This window comes from Leucopleurus acutus (genome assembly GCF_964270905.1).
Source record: "Leucopleurus acutus genome assembly, chromosome: 1".
Classification (NCBI taxonomy): domain Eukaryota; kingdom Metazoa; phylum Chordata; class Mammalia; order Artiodactyla; family Delphinidae; genus Leucopleurus; species Leucopleurus acutus.
The window spans coordinates 48219762-48235425 of record NC_139142.1 but is presented as its reverse complement, the minus strand read 5'-3'; the positions used below and the strand labels follow the sequence as shown (position 1 = coordinate 48235425).

At 39.3% G+C, this 15664-nt stretch overlaps 1 protein-coding gene across 1 annotated transcript in view; it reads left to right on the top strand.

Moving 5' to 3' along the window:
• Positions 1-641: 641 nt before the first annotated feature.
• The window catches only part of GNG2 (G protein subunit gamma 2), a 139361-nt gene continuing 124338 nt past the window's right edge, over positions 642-15664 (top strand). The window contains exon 1 of the mRNA XM_082836368.1: positions 642-736. The gene's annotated coding sequence lies outside the window, so the exon portion shown is untranslated. The remainder of the gene's footprint in view (positions 737-15664) is intronic.

Here is a 15664-nt window from a genome sequence, read left to right as displayed (position 1 = left end):
CCCCACAAGAATACTTATCAGGGCCATTCTTTTCTGAGCACGTGGGTTAAGCGAGATCTCAGTGGTAGTGGAACCTTGGAGAAATGAAGCATCGGGAATGTTGGCCACAGAGAAAAATGCTGCAGCAGGAAGCTGCAAGCTCCCAGCTCGCTGCCTTGATAGGGGCCACAGTAAATCAGGAGGTGCCGTGGAGGCTGGGGCTGGACCTCAGGGGCAGAACCTAGCCAGGGGCTGGGGACCCCCCAAAACAACAGCAGCAACAACAGACCAAGTTCAGGCTGAGAAGGCAGACTCTGTGGGGAAGGGGGCCGAGAGAATGAGGGAGTAAGGGGAAGGAAGGAACAGACGGCCCCAAAGGGTCTTGGAACAAAGGGGAAAAAGGGATTGTAGTCACATTGTAGTCGGTAGCCCAAGAGAAGAGGAAAGGGCTCCCGTGAGCCCTGAAATGGAAGGAGAGGGAAAGAAGTAAGCAGCTCGAAGCTAGCAAGAGGAGGAAGTGGGAGATGCGCTGCTTCCTGTAGAAAGACCGATGACTGAAGACAAAGCTGGGTGGGGACTAGTCCCTGGGCTGCAGGAGCCGCTGCTACACATACACACAGCGGCTGCCGCGCCGTGGGCAGCTCCTACTACTGCGGGGCTGGGCTGGGCTGGGCGGGCTGCGCCGGAGCTCGCCTGCACACAGCGGCTCGGAGGGAGGAGGAAAGCCACTCGTCTCGGACCAGCCTCGGGAGCCAAGGTAAAGGAAACACTTTTCGTGTTGCTCCTCGCTAAGAGAAAAATGACCCTCGCCTGCGGTTGTAAGGGCAGATTTCGAGGGGGAAGAAAGACACATTGTTCCGGGGATGGGGGGAAATGGTCGGGATGGGTTGTGTTAGCAGGGATTTTGAGAAGGACCAAATTCGTGACACCTTGATTTGAAAAAAAATAATCCTCATTAGTGCTTAGCTTCGGTGACTCATCAGGAAAACACGCTAAATGTTAAGAAGCTGTTTGCAGTTCTCTTGGAAGGAAAGCAGAGCCCAGTGGAAATCAATTGGGGCTCTGAAGCTGTGGGCTGATCATCTGAACGTTGCAGTCTTGTTTGAGGAGTGTAAAATGTTAATTGCATTATCTTTCTTACACGTTGCACTGGGGTAGCTTCTATCTTGCAGCATAAGGACTGTGATTTGGCTTTTTGTTTGTTTGTTTGGGGGGTTAAATCCTTTTGTACTCAGAATTTGCCAACAAAGGCTGGAATTGCGTATGTGAGGGGCAGTATTTACCATTAAAAAAAAAAAGGTGTCTTCCTCCCTCTGCTCTGTGCAGCTGCTTTCAGGATAACCTCAGAAACAGCTATCATTTACCAGTGGGTCTTATCCTAAAGTTGCATTCTTTCTCAAAAGAGTGTGGCGGGTTTAACTTGTCTAGACTCGGATACCAGTGTATATATGGATTTTATGTTTATATAGATTTTATTCATCTATAGGTCAAGGTGCATATTAGCCTCAGTGATGGACAACATGTAAAAGTGTTGCCAGGTTGTTTCCTTACCTGCCTATGCTGTGGATGGACGAAATAGTGAAATCAGAACTTGATTTTTATTCTTTGATTTTCTTGAGCAATGGGTCCTCTTATTAGAGTCTATGGCCATGGCTTGTTCATATTTGTGAATGATACATACAAGTGCAGTAAATAGGTCTAACGGATTAGAAATGAGATTGTGAGATTTCTTTGGTAGGATATGTAGGAGGGTTTAATATCCTAGCATAGCCTGATTTAAAAATTAAGCTGTGTCTCCAGCAGAAAATGTGGTTAAGCAATAAGTGATCGTTGATAAAAGGTTTTGTCTTGCATTTTTACAATGAAAGGAGATAATTTTCAAAAGAAAGAACTGATTATAGTGGAGTAAAAATAATAAAAAGGTCATATTTAGACACTCATTCTTAAAGTGTAGGTTTTAAACACTAAATATGCCATGGAAAGTGTATATGCTTCCTCATTTATCATTATTCTCAATTGTGAAGAGCTCTAGTTTTGTTTTTTTTTTAATGTCACCTTATGAAATTGATTTGTCTTCTCAAAATTTGTGGGGTAGCAGTGCATTTTCAGAGATAAGAATCTTTAGGTACTAAAGAAAAAAATGTCAAATTTTCTGAGCATACTTATGAAACTAAACCTGTGTGATGACTAAGAGGCGAAATAGTGCTGGTATTGAAACCATGGAGCCCCTCTGACAAATCCATTGAATTTAATCAAACCTGTGGGCAAAACAAGTCACACCACATATTCCATGGTTCCAGTTCCCGTATGTCTGGGAGACATACGGGAACTGGAACCATATGTAAAGATCATCTTCCCAGAGAGGAGATCTCGGGTGCATCTTGGATCCCGAATGCCCCTAACTGGATCTCTGTGCTCAAGCTGCCTGTCATTAAATGAAATGGAAAGTTGGGAGTCCGGGCTGTATGAATGAGGATGGGGCTCACGCTCTGGTACTTACTCAGCTACGGGCTGGATTCACTAGATAATGCCAACACCCTGCTTTGTGTGAGGATGTGTAGACAATTTGCTTTACTCCTCACTGTGTGTTTCACAAAAGAGTCAGAAAATGAAACCTTGACTCACAGGCACAGGGGAGTCCAGAGGCCCCCTGCTCTCTTTCAGAAAACCTCAAACAAGAGATGCCTATTTTCTGCACAGCCCCAAACATTCCCTTAATTATGAAATTCCAGCTTGAAGCACAGCATGAATGAGTAACGGCAGATCCGTAACTACGATGGCAGGAGGTTTAAGAAAAAGATGAAAAAGTTCCTGTCCTGTAAAATGGGACTATTTCCTCTTCTTCTGGCCAAATGGAATATTAAAAGACGTACTACTTTTGTCCACAGTGTTCGGAGGCTTTTGAGGGAGTCAACCAACACTGAAATTTTAATTGTGTATGTGTGTGTGTGTGTTTTCCTGCCATATGGCCAACGGCAGAGTGGAAACACGACTCCTGGTTGGTCCTGGGCCTCATGGTGGGCTCGTAGTGAATGCATTTGGTCGGCTGACTTTTTTAGCCTACTTCAGAAGGCAGGCTCAACTTTTAAGTATAAAAGCTCTATAGTCAAAGCACAAAGCCTCTTCAGACACAACTGTGGGTAGCAGAAAACAGCATGGTGGAGTGAAAAGAATGCAGGCTTCGAGAGTCAGGCAGATCTGCCTTTGAATCCTACCACTGGTTCTCACTCCTTCAGCTGGTACGTTGTTATGAACCTTGCTTTCTTCACTGTAAAGAAGGGTTAATAGTACATAATCAGGGTATTTTTTGTTATTGTTTATTTGTTGTGTTTTATTTGGTTTTTGCTTTTGCGTGTGATTTGTGAGTGCCTGCCTGGTACATAGTAGGTACTCAGATGTCATTTTTTCTTCTGCATCGGGAAAAGTTAGCGTATTCTTGATCTTTGCCACTATCTCAAAGATTCAGGAGACTTTTTTTTTAACTGTAGTGAAATACATATAACATAAAAGTTCCATTTTAACTATTTGTAAGTGTGCCATTCTGTGGCATTAAGTATACTGACACTGCTGTGCAACTGTCACTACCATCCACCTCCAGAGCTTTTTCATCTTCTCAAACTGAAAATCTGTTCCCATTAAACAGTAACGCCCCATTCCCTCCTCCCCCCTAGCCCCTGGCACCACCATTCTACCTTCTGTCTATGACGACTCTAGGTACCTCATGTGAGTAGAATCATACAGTATTTGTCCTTTTGTGACTGGCTTGTTTCACTTACCAAAATGTCTTCAAGGTTCATCCATGTTACGGCATATGTTGGAATTTCCTTCCTTTTTTAGGCTGAATACTATTCCATTGTATGTATATACTATAGTTTTTTATCCATTAATCTGTTGATGGACACTTGGGTCGCTTCCGTGTTTTAGCTATTGTGAATAGATCATGGGTGTACAAATATCCCTGCTTTCACTTCTTTTGGGGTACCCAGAAGTGTAATTGCTGTATTATATGGTAACTGTGTTTAATTTTTTGAAGAATGGCCATACTGTTTTCCATAGCCACTACACACCATTTTCTATTCCCACAGCAGTACATGAGGGTCCCAATTTCTCCAAATCCTCACCAACATTTGTTATTTCCTGGGGTTTTTTGTTTGTTTGTTTTTGACAGTAACTATCCCAGTGGGTGTGAATTGGTATCTCTTTGTGGTTTCAATTTGCATTTCCCTGAGGATTAGTGATGTTGAATATCTTTTCACGTGCCTGTTGGCGATTTGTATTTCTCCTTTAGAGAAATGTCTATTCAAGTCCTTTACCCATTTTTTAATTGGGTTGTTTTCGAGGAGACGTTTTGAAATGGCGGCATCTCTTAACATAGTGTGTCAGAAAGATCATGATTATAATATTTGTATTCAGTCTCTTGCATACACCAGTATTATCCCTGCCCAAGTCAAATACATCTCTCAAAAGTAACTTTTAAACACAAGAGGAGAAAGAAAATCTGCGTAGATCCTGATAATTAGTGATATCAAGAACCTGATAGTGAAATTCAAACCCTAATTGTAGACCAGTGATGCTGCTGGTCAGGTGCAGGCCAGGCCCCCCCAGGAGGGGGCCATCACTTCAGTGTCTTTCTAGTCTCTACTCATTAGCTGCAGGAGAAAAAGTGCCCAATAGGTAGCAAGTTCAGAAAAAGGGAGGAGAAACTACATGCTAAATTGTTCTCAAACTCTTTATAATGGAGAGGATTAACCTTGGAAAGGGGCTATAGTAGTTAAACAACAATAGATTCTGAGAGAAGTTTCTACTAATGCAATGTGATTCTAGTCTAAATTTCACTTTTGAAAATAAGAATCCTGTGTTTCACTTTCCACCACAGATTTCACTCTCCATTCCAAAACCAGTGAGGCAGGGTATGGATGGGGCTGAGGCGATCTGGGCAGAAAGATTAGGGAAGACTCTTGAACAGCAGTGATACCTGAGGTTTATGGTGTGGGTGCAGATGTTGACCTTGAATGGTTTGAAGAGCTCCTGAAAGACTGTATGTTAATTTTTTGTAATGCACTCTGTGTGTGTACTAGGAGGTTGGATAATGACCTCCAACTTTTTAAAATTTGCAAATCTGTTGGTTCTGTGGTTACTGGGAAGACCCATGACTGGCTTTACTAGACCCAGGTGGGAGAGGGGAACAGAGCTGGGTTAAGACTTTGTCCCAGCCTATGACATCATAGAATTGCAGAGCTAAAAATGACCTGGGAACAAACCTAGCCTCCAAACCTAACCAAACCTAACCAAACCTAACCAAACCCCTCCATGACGGATAATAAAATAGGACCAGAATTTGTTACCTTTCTAGAGCTGCACAGTTGATTAATACCTCACCTCCCAATTCAATTTCCATTTTACTTCCATCCACAGTAGGGCAAATGGATAGAGAAAGTCATTATACTTTGTCACTTTAAAAATTGTTTGGAAGACCATATTCTTTTGTTTAAAAAGAAGAGGGTAATGTTTAAAGTTAATATGCTATGTTTCTGTGTTCAAATTTGTTCAAATGTAAAGATGCCAATGTGGAATTGAGATTCAGATTTTCAGGTAAGAGCGTTAGAGATATATGTGGTTCCTTAAAACTCTTATGTTAAAGAAAATCAATCATAGTTAATGGGAGTCAATGTTCAGACAATGTTCAGAATCTCTAGAGGACTTCCTTAAACATTAGAAAAGAGGGAGCTCAATTCTCAAACTCTAGAGATAACATGTTTCTTAGAAGTGAAGATATAAGACAGGGTCAGCCCTTTTATCTCTTGTTATAGAGTCAAGCTCTTAATGGAAAGACTTAGTAAAGCCAGTCACCTGACCCTTCCTCCCTATTTCTTTGGCCTTCCCTTGTCCCCCTGCCAGTCTGGTTGTCAGGGTCAGACCTTCCCATTATCCTCTGCCCCAGGCATCTGGCAATAGAGCTGAAGGAGAGGGTCTGGAAACTGGAGTGATGGGCTGTACTCCAGATTCCTTGCAACATGAGCAGGGCCATTGCTGTTCTTAGGAAATCCTTTTTTTTTTTTAATTTCACTTTTTACTATCCCCTCTGCATTTTCAATGAAAACCATTAAACCCAAGCCCCCACTCCCTTTATTCATTACAGGTGACCTCACCTCCTGTTATTTGGAGAAGGCATATATTATGGAATTCCTCAGCCTCATTCTTTACCACCTCACAATTTCTCATGTCTTCATTCCTTTTCTTCTCCTCCCTTCCTAGGTCAAATTAGCACAGCTTTTCTTTCAAGCCTGGACTTGGACTCTTATTTCCTTTTACTTTCTAGGGGACTATGTTCTGACAATAATTCTATCTCCTTACACATTTGGCTTCTTCTTTTTATTGGCCCTTGCCTCTTTGCCTGCAAACATGCTTAGTTTACACATATAAATTTAAACAAACCAGTTGCCAACAAAGCTTCCCCTTGACTTTGGTAACCTCTACTAACTTTGTTTTCCTCCTACCTGTAGCAGAGGAAAAATAGTTTTCCCTCCACCTTTCTCAGTGCTGAGAAGCCTGTAACAAAAGACAGATTGATAAGAGAAAAACAAATGGACATTTATTAACTTGTATACCTCATGTGTACATGGGAGATACCAGGGAAAAATGAGGAGCTCTCAGAAGTGGTTTAGAACTCAGGCTTAAATACCATCTTGAGCTAAAGACAAAATTAAGGAGGAGTGGAGGAGGGCAGTTATGGGGAGGCGGCCAGGAAAAGTGTGGTAAATAAGAGTAAGATTTGATATACATATTTAAGTTGGTTCCACTCCTTCTTTTCCTGGAACAGAGAGGGAGGCACCCTTACACGAGATTTCCTTTATAATGTAAATTTCCCTTACAAAAATGTAACCTCTAGTATGTTTTCATAATTTCTCCAGTGTCTCCTGTTTCCACGATAATCTGCCTGAAATAATTCTTATGCCAAACAGGCATATTTTGGAGTGGCATATTCTGCCACCCTTCATGCCTCTCTGAAGGCTCCCAACATCTCCATTAACTCCAAGTTCTGCTCCCCAAATATGAGTGTTCTCAAGATTTGATTCTTCTGCCACTAAATTTCTCCCTCTTCCTTTATCAAACCCTTTTCTATGATTTCTGTCATTGTCACTGGGGTGGGGGGCAGTTCCAAATCTGATTCTCCGTCCTGATCTCTCACCTACTCTAAACGTGCACATCGAGCACCCTGCAAACTTGCCAGAACATCCAACCCACTGAAACTGAGACTCCAAATCAGTGCTTGCCATTGCCTTTCCCCACTCAAAACCAGCTCCTCACCTGATTCCACGACTATTCATGACACCCCATTCTCAGTCCCTCAATTAGGAAAACCCAATTTCATTATTTTCCTCACCAAACAACCAAGTTGGAGTCAGTTGCTCAGACCTTTGCATTGTCACTGGAAACATATCTTGACACCATCTAATCTTTCCCATGTTGATAGCCAGTGTCTTCGTTCTAGCCCTCCTGACCTCCAGCTGGGCTGATTTGTTGTTTGTGTTCTTCCCTCTCCCTGGAAGAACTTTCCTGCTTCTCCTTCCACACTTCACCCCTGTAGTCTTGCTTCTCTGCGTAGCCAAATTCCATTCATCCTGTGAGGCTCAGTTCAAATGCTGTCTCTTCCATGAAGTCTTCCTTGGTTTCTTCCTTTCCCAATAAAAAGCAATCTTTACTTCCCCTGAAGTCTTTTGTTCTTTCATCACAACAATTAGTACATTCTCGTGTGTATAATGGCAATCTGCTTTTTTTTTTTTTTTCTTTTGCAAGCTCTTTGAGGACAGCAGCCACACCCAGTTTCATCTTTGTCTTCCTTACAGCACACAAATACAGCTTGGGTTTTTGTTTGTTTTCAATTTCAGTTTTATTGAAGTGTAATTGGCAAATGAAATTATAAGATATTTAAAGTGTTCATCATGGTGATTGGATATACATATATACTGTGAAAGGATTCCTCCCATCTAGTTAATTAACACATACATCACCTCACATATATTTGTGGGATTTTTGTTTTTGTTTTGTTTGTTTGTTTGTTTTTGGTGAGAACATTTGGGTTCACAAATGCAGTTTGTTTATCATTCGTTTAATGAACTTTCTTGAGTCATTTTTTTATGCAGAGTGGACTAGATATTCTAGGAGCTTATAAACTACTGGGAAAACAGACAAATACTGACAGAACTACAATACAGTCAGTCTGTCCACAAGTCTTAATGGAATGTCTGCAATGTGCCATGTGTCCTTCGAGGGGCCAGGGACACTTGGATGAACAAAACAGGCCAGTTCTTTGTTTTCTTGGAAATTACATTCTATTGAGAGAGACCTGGTAAACACATAAACCAATGGTTTACAGATCTAGCTGCACATTAGAAATCACTGAGGGGTACTTTGAAAAAACACCTATGGCCCAGCCTCAACCCAGACTAATCAGATCAGAATTAGCCAGGATCGGACCCCATTGACAGAAACAAATTACAATACAAGAAAATATCAGGTAGTGATAAGTGCTGAGGTGGATTAAAATGGAAACAGATTGAATGATAGAGATTGTGTGTATGATGGTGTGGTCATGGGGATTTCACCTTTGTTGGGTAATCCCTGAAGGCCTCTCTGAGATAACATTCACAACTCATGTGCCTTCCCTATTAGTAGTGAGGCAGACAGAGCTGCAGTGATTGGCTAGTTCAAGTGTCCTGTGAGGCCATGGTGCAGCCCCGCCTCTCTGAAAAACTGGTCTGGTCACCAGACTCCAGGAAAAGGTCTAGCTCTATTAGCAAGGAAGAAGGAGTGAATGGGTATCGGGTGTTCAACAGAGTCTGCCACTATTATTGTTTCCATCCTATACATGAAGATATCAAGGCCCAAAAGGTTAAACTTATCAAGATCATACAACTTTGAGTTGAACAGTGTTTCCATGCATTCTCCTTTCAGAAAAACAAACATACACAAATACACACAAATGAAAAGCTTGCTTTAGTTGATGGTGATGATCTAGGTAGACTAGAGAAAGAGTCCTGGAAGAAAATACAAAATGGCTCCTGTGAGATGAAGCAAAGAATCACCTTCTAAACAAATGATTCCAGAAGAAATTACATCAGGTCCTAGTAAGTGATAAGAATGGCATTTAATTTAGACAACTAGCCCTGCATTTCTGCATTGTAAAATACACATATATATAATTAAATTGAGTCTTCCTGACTCGTCATTTAAATCAATTTGATCTAAATAAAATCCACCCTGGGCCAAGAAATGAGCAAGAGAGGCCAAGGGTTCTGTTTATGATGTCGATCAGACTTAAAGGAAAACACTGTTTTGTCTAGAGAGGTATGCATTTTGTGGATTACAGCACATGTAAGAGAAGCAAGAATGCTCTCTGAAATTTCTGATTATGAGTTATTTTGAAAATAGTTTTCCACTTTCCAACTGCAGAGGCAACATGCAGTTCTATTATTGTTGCATTGTCTTCATGGTTCCTATTTTTCATTCTGATATTTCATTTCAGAGGCTAGGTTTGTGAGGCAGCAGTAGTGAAAAAGGGAAATTGCAGTGAAGCTGCCGTCATTACAGTGTTTTTACTGCTTGCCTCTAGGTGTATTTCTGTGCATTCTCATCGTAACAGATTAAGTGTTAATGGTAGGAATACCTTCTCTGTAATAAATGATCGAATGCTTCCTACTCGTATATTTGCATCTTTAAACAGGAAAGTAAAAGTTCATTTCTAAGCTTTGCCAACAGAACTGTGTTTAAGAAGGGTATTTATCTGATCTGCACAGAACCATATGAGAAAAATTGTGAAAAAATTTACACAGAAAAAAAAAATTAACAGTCCTTTTAGTCTAGTCTTTCTTTGGAGAATTGAATGGATCCTTTGCCATTGTTTTTTAAACTTCATGAATGATGGCTGTGTTTAGAGAACATTACTGTATATAGGCATTAAAGTAATTTTGCTAACAGTTTTATTTTTTTTCCATTGGGGGAAAAGAAAACTTGATATCAAACAGTCCCCACAATTTTTTAAAATTAAACTAATAAAAAATTTAAGTTAAAAAAATGAAAATTTCTAAGCAAAAAAAATATTGATTTTTTATTATGTTTTAAAATAATCTGAAAATACTACAGTATACAAAAATAATATTCTAAGGCTTAATACACAGGAGATCATAGTAGTTAAAGAACATTGGTTTGGAATCAGAATGTCCTGGACAAGTCGCTTAAACTATCTGTGCCTCTGTTTCCTTATCTATAGATTGGGATATAATGACAATACCTACTTCACAAAATTGTCAGGGGAAAATTATATAATGTATGTAAAATGTTTATTTTACATGTCATAGTGCCTGACATATAGTAACTAACTATTCAGAATTGTAGCTATTATTAGTATAATTAGTATTGTTACCACAAAGATGGAGTAGAGGATTTTTAGTTCTAGCCATGGGGTTCTCAGCCAGTTTTAGCAGAAATGATTATGGCCCAACATGAACCACAGGTGCTCAGAACTTGAAGTAAGCAATCACCTGAGGAAGCCTGCTTCCTCGGCATAGTCAGACGTCAGTGTTGTGACTTAGTTAAGTGACAGTCTCAGGCTTGCACTATTTGTTCACCAATGCATGTGATTAGGCAAAAATATTTCTGGTTTTCCTTCCCAACTCATGATAGGCTTACAGGTCTCCATCTGCTTTAGTTAGGTGTAGCCCTGTGTCTTGCATTGACCAGTGAAGTGAAAGCAGAAGTGATGTTTGTCACCTCTAGGAGGAAGCTTATAATGACCAGAATGTGAGCGCATTCCTTGGCAATTGACAGTGGTGGAAACACAGGGACAGTGGCTGAGCTTTTAAGCCTGGGTCTTAGAATAAAGACAACACAGAGATGGTCTCTCCACTGACCTGCAATGGACACATAGTGAGAGTGAAAAATGAGTTTTTCTGTCTTAAAAGATTTGGGGGTTGTTTCCACAGTATAACCTTAGCCTATCCTGACTGATAGGCTCTGGTTATCCCTTCAAGCTCTAGAGAAAAAAATATTATTGGTAACAATACATAAAATATGTAGCAATTTAGAGATAGTCGTTTTTTAAAAATTTTTTAAATTTAATTTATTTTTTTTATACAGCAGATTCTTATTAGTCATCAATTTTATACACATCAGTGTATACATGTCAGTCCCAATCACCCAATTCATCACACCACCACCCCCACTCCCCCGCCACTTTCCCCCCTTGGTGTCCATACGTTTGTTCTCTACATCTGTGTCTCAATTTCCGCCCTGCAAACTAGTTCATCTGTACCATTTTTCTAGGTTCCACATATATGCGTTAATATACAATATTTGTTTTTCTCTTTCTGACTAACTTCACTCTGTATGATAGTCTCTAGATCCATCCACGTCTCAACAAATGACCCAATATCGTTCCTTTTTATGGCTGGGTAATATTCCATTGTATATACGTACCACATCTTCTTTATCCATTCGTCTGTCAATGGGCATTTAGGTTGATTCCATGACCTAGCTATTGTAAATAGTGCTGCAATGAACATTGGGGTGTATGTGTCTTTTTGAATTATGGTTTTCTCTGGGTATATGCCCAGTAGTGGGATTGCTGGATCATATGGTAATTCTATTTTTAGTTTTTTAAGGAACCTCCATACTGTTCTCCACAGTGGCTGTATCAATTTACATTCCCACCAACAGTGCAAGAGGGTTTCCTTTCCTCCACACCCTCTCCAGCATTTGTTGTTTGTAGATTTTCTGATGATGCCCATTCTAACTGGTGTGAGGTGATACCTCATAGTAGTTTTGATGTGCATGTCTCTAATAACTAGTGATGTTGAGCAGCTTTTCATTTGCTTCTTGGCCATCTGTAAGTCTTCTTTGGAGAAATGTCTATTTAGGTCTTCTGCCCATTTTTGGATTGGGTTGTTTTTTTTTAATGTTGAGCTGCATGAGCTGTTTATATATTTTGGAGATTCATCCTTTGTCCATTGATTCGTTTGCAAATATTTTCTCCCATTCTGAGGGTTGTCTTTTTGTCTTGTTTATGGTTTCCTTTGCTGTGTAAAAGCTTTGAAGTTCCATTAGGTCCCATTTGTTTATTTTTGTTTTTATTTCCATTACTCTAGGAGGTCTAGAGCAGGTCTCTAATCCATTTTGAGTTTATTTTTGTGTATGGTGTTAGGGAGTGTTCTAATTTCATTCTTTTACATGTAGCTGTCCAGTTTTCCCAGCACCACTTATTGAAGAGACTATCTTTTCTCCATTGTATATCCTTGCCACCTTTGTCATAGATTAGTTGACCATAGGTGCATGGGTTTATCTCTGGGCTTTCTACCTTGTTCCATTGATCTATGTTTCTGTTTTTGTGCCAGTACCATATTGTCTTGATTACTGTAGCTTTGTAGTATAGTTTGAAGTCAGGGAGTCTGATTCCTCCAGCTCCATTTTTTTCCCTCAAGACTGCTTTGGCTATTCAGGGTCTTTTGTGTCTCCATACAAATTTTAAGGTTTTTTGTTTTAGTTCTGTAAAAAATGCCATTGGTAATTTGGTAGTGATTGCATTGACTCTGTAGATTGCTTTGGCTAGTATAGTCATTTTCACAATATTGATTCTTCCAATCCAAGAATGTGGTATATCTCTCCATCTGTTGGTATCATCTTTAATTTCTTTCATCAGTGTCTTAAAGTTTTCTGCATACAGGTCTTTTGTGTCCCTAGGTAGGTTTATTCCTAGGTATTTTGTTCTTTTTGTTGCAATGGTAAATGGGAGTGTTTCCTTAATTTCTCTTTCAGATTTTTCATCATTAGTGTATAGAAATGCAAGAGATTTCTGTGCATTAATTTTGTATCCTGCTACTTTACCAAATTCATTGATTAGCTCTAGTAGTTTTCTGGTGACATCTTTAGGATTCTCTATATATAGTATCATGTCATCTGCAAACAGTGACAGCTTTACTTCTTCTTTTCCAATTTGTATTCCTTTTATTTCTTTTTCTTCTCTGATTCCTGGTGCTAGGACTTCCAAAACTATGTTGAATAATAGTGGTGAGAGTGGGCAACCTTGTCTTGTTCCTGATCTTAGAGGAAATGCTTTCAGTTTTCACCATTGAGGACGATGTTTGCTGTGGGTTTGTCATATATGGCCTTTATTATTTTGAGGTAGGTTCCCTCTATGCCCACATTCTGGAGAGTTTTTATCGTAAATGGTTGTTGAATTTTGTCAAAAGCTTTTTCTGCATCTGTTGAGATGATCATATGATTTTTATTCTTCAATTTGTTAATATGGTGTATCATATTGATTTGTGTATATTGAAGAATCCTTGCATCTCTGGGATAAATCCCACTTGATCATGGTGTATGATCCTTTTAATGTGTTGTTGGATTCTGTTTGCTAGTATTTTGTTGAGGATTTTTGCCTCTATATTCATCAGTGATATTGGTCGGTAATTTTCTTTTCTTGTAGTATATTTGGTTTTGTTATCAGGGTGATGGCGGCCTCATAGAATGAGTTTGGGAGTGTTCCTTCATCTGCAATATTTTGGAAGCGTTTGAGAAGGATGGGTGTTAGCTCTTTTCTAAATGTTTGATAGAATTCACCTGTGAAGCCTTCTGGTCCTGGACTTTTGTTTGTTGGAAGATTTTTAATCGCAGTCTCAATTTCATTACTTGTGATTGGTCTGTTCATATTTTCTATTTCTTCCTGGGTCAGTCTTGGAAGGTTATACCTTTCTAAGAATTTGTCCATTTCTTCCAGGTTGTCCATTTTATTGGCATAGAGTTGCTTGTAGTAGTCTCTTAGGATGCTTTGCAACTCTGCAGTGTCTGTTGTAACTTCTCCTTTTTCATTTCTAATTTTATTGATTTGAGTCCTCTCCCTTTTTTTTGATGTCTGGCTAATGGTTTATCAATTTTGTTTATCTTCTCAAAGAACCAGCTTTTAGTTTTATTGATCTTTGCTATTGTTTTTTTTTGTTTCTATTTCATTTATTTCTTCTCTGATCTTTACGATTTCTTTCCTTCTGCTAACTTTGTGTTTTGTTTGTTCTTCTTTCTCTAGTTGCTTTAGGTGTAAGGTTAGATTGTTTATTTGAGATTTTTCTTGTTTCTTGAGGTAGGCTTGCATAGCTATAACCTTCCCTATTAGAACTGCTTTTGCTGCATCCCATAGGTTTTGGATCGTCCTGTTTTCATTGTCATTTGTCTCTAAGTATTTTTTGATTTCCTCTTTGATTTCTTCAGTGATCTCTTGGTTGTTTAATAACATATTGTTTAGCCTCCATGTGTTTGTGTTTTTTACGGTTTTTGCCTGTAATTGATTTCTAATCTCATAGCTTTTTGGTCAGAAAAGATGCTTGATATGATTTCAATTTTCTTAAATTTACTGAGGCTTGATTTGCAACCCAAGATGTGATCTATCCTGGAGAATATTCCGTGCGCACTTGAGAAGAAAGTGTAATCTGCTGTTTTTGGATGGAATGTCCTATAAATATGAATTAAATCTATCTGGTCTATCGTGTCATTTAAAGCTTGTGTTTCCTTATTTATTTTCATTTTGGATGATCTGTCCATTGGTGTAAGTGAGGTGTTAAAGTCCCCCACTATTACTGTGTTACTGTTGATTTCCTCTTTTATAGCTCTTAGCTGTTGCCTTATGTATTGAGGTGCTCCTATGTTGGGTGCATATATATTTATAATTGCTATATCTTCTTCTTTGATTGATCCCTTGATCATTATGTAGTGTCCTTCCTTGTCTCTTGTAACATTCTTTATTTTAAAGTCTACTTTATCTGATATGAGTATTTCTACTCCAGCTTTCTTTTGATTTCCATTTGCATGGAATATCTTTTTCCATCCCCTCACTTTCAGTCTGTATGTGTCGCTAGGTCTGAAGTAGGTCTCTTGTAGACAGCATATACATGAGTCTTGTTTTGTATCCATTCAGGTAGTCTGGTTCTTTTGGTTGGAACATTTAATCCATTCACGTTTAAGGCAATTATCAATATGTATGTTCCTATGACCATTTTCTTAATTGTTTTGGGTTTGTTTTTGTAGGTCCTTTTCTCCTCTTGTGTTTCCCCCTTAGCGAAGTTCCTTTAGCATTTGTTGTAGAGCTGGTTTTGTGGTGCTGAATTCTCTTAGCTTTTGCTTGTCTGTAAAGCTTTTGATTTCTCCATCGAATCTGAATGAGATCCTTGCCAGGTAGAGTAATCTTGGTTGTACGTTCTTTGCTTTCATCACTTTAAGTATATCATGCCACTCCCTTCTGGCTTGTAGAGTTTCTGCTGAGAAATCAGCTGTTAACCTTATGGAAGTTCCCTTGTATATTATTTGTCATTTTTCCCTTGCTGCTTTCAATAATTTTTCTTTGTCTTTAATTTTTGCCAGTTTGATTACTATGTGTCTTGATGTGTTTCTCCTTGGGTTTATCCTGTATGCAACTCACTGCGCTCCCTGGACTTGGGTGGCTACTTCCCATGTTAGGCAAGTTTTCAATTATAATGTCTTCAAATATTTTCTCTGGTCCTTTCTCTCTCTCTTCTCCTTCTGGGACCCCTATAATGCGAATGTTGTTGCATTTAATGTTGTCCCAGAGGTCTCTTAGGCTGTCTTCATTTCTTTTCATTCTTTTTCTTGTTCTGTTCCGCAGCAGTGAATTCTACCATTCTGT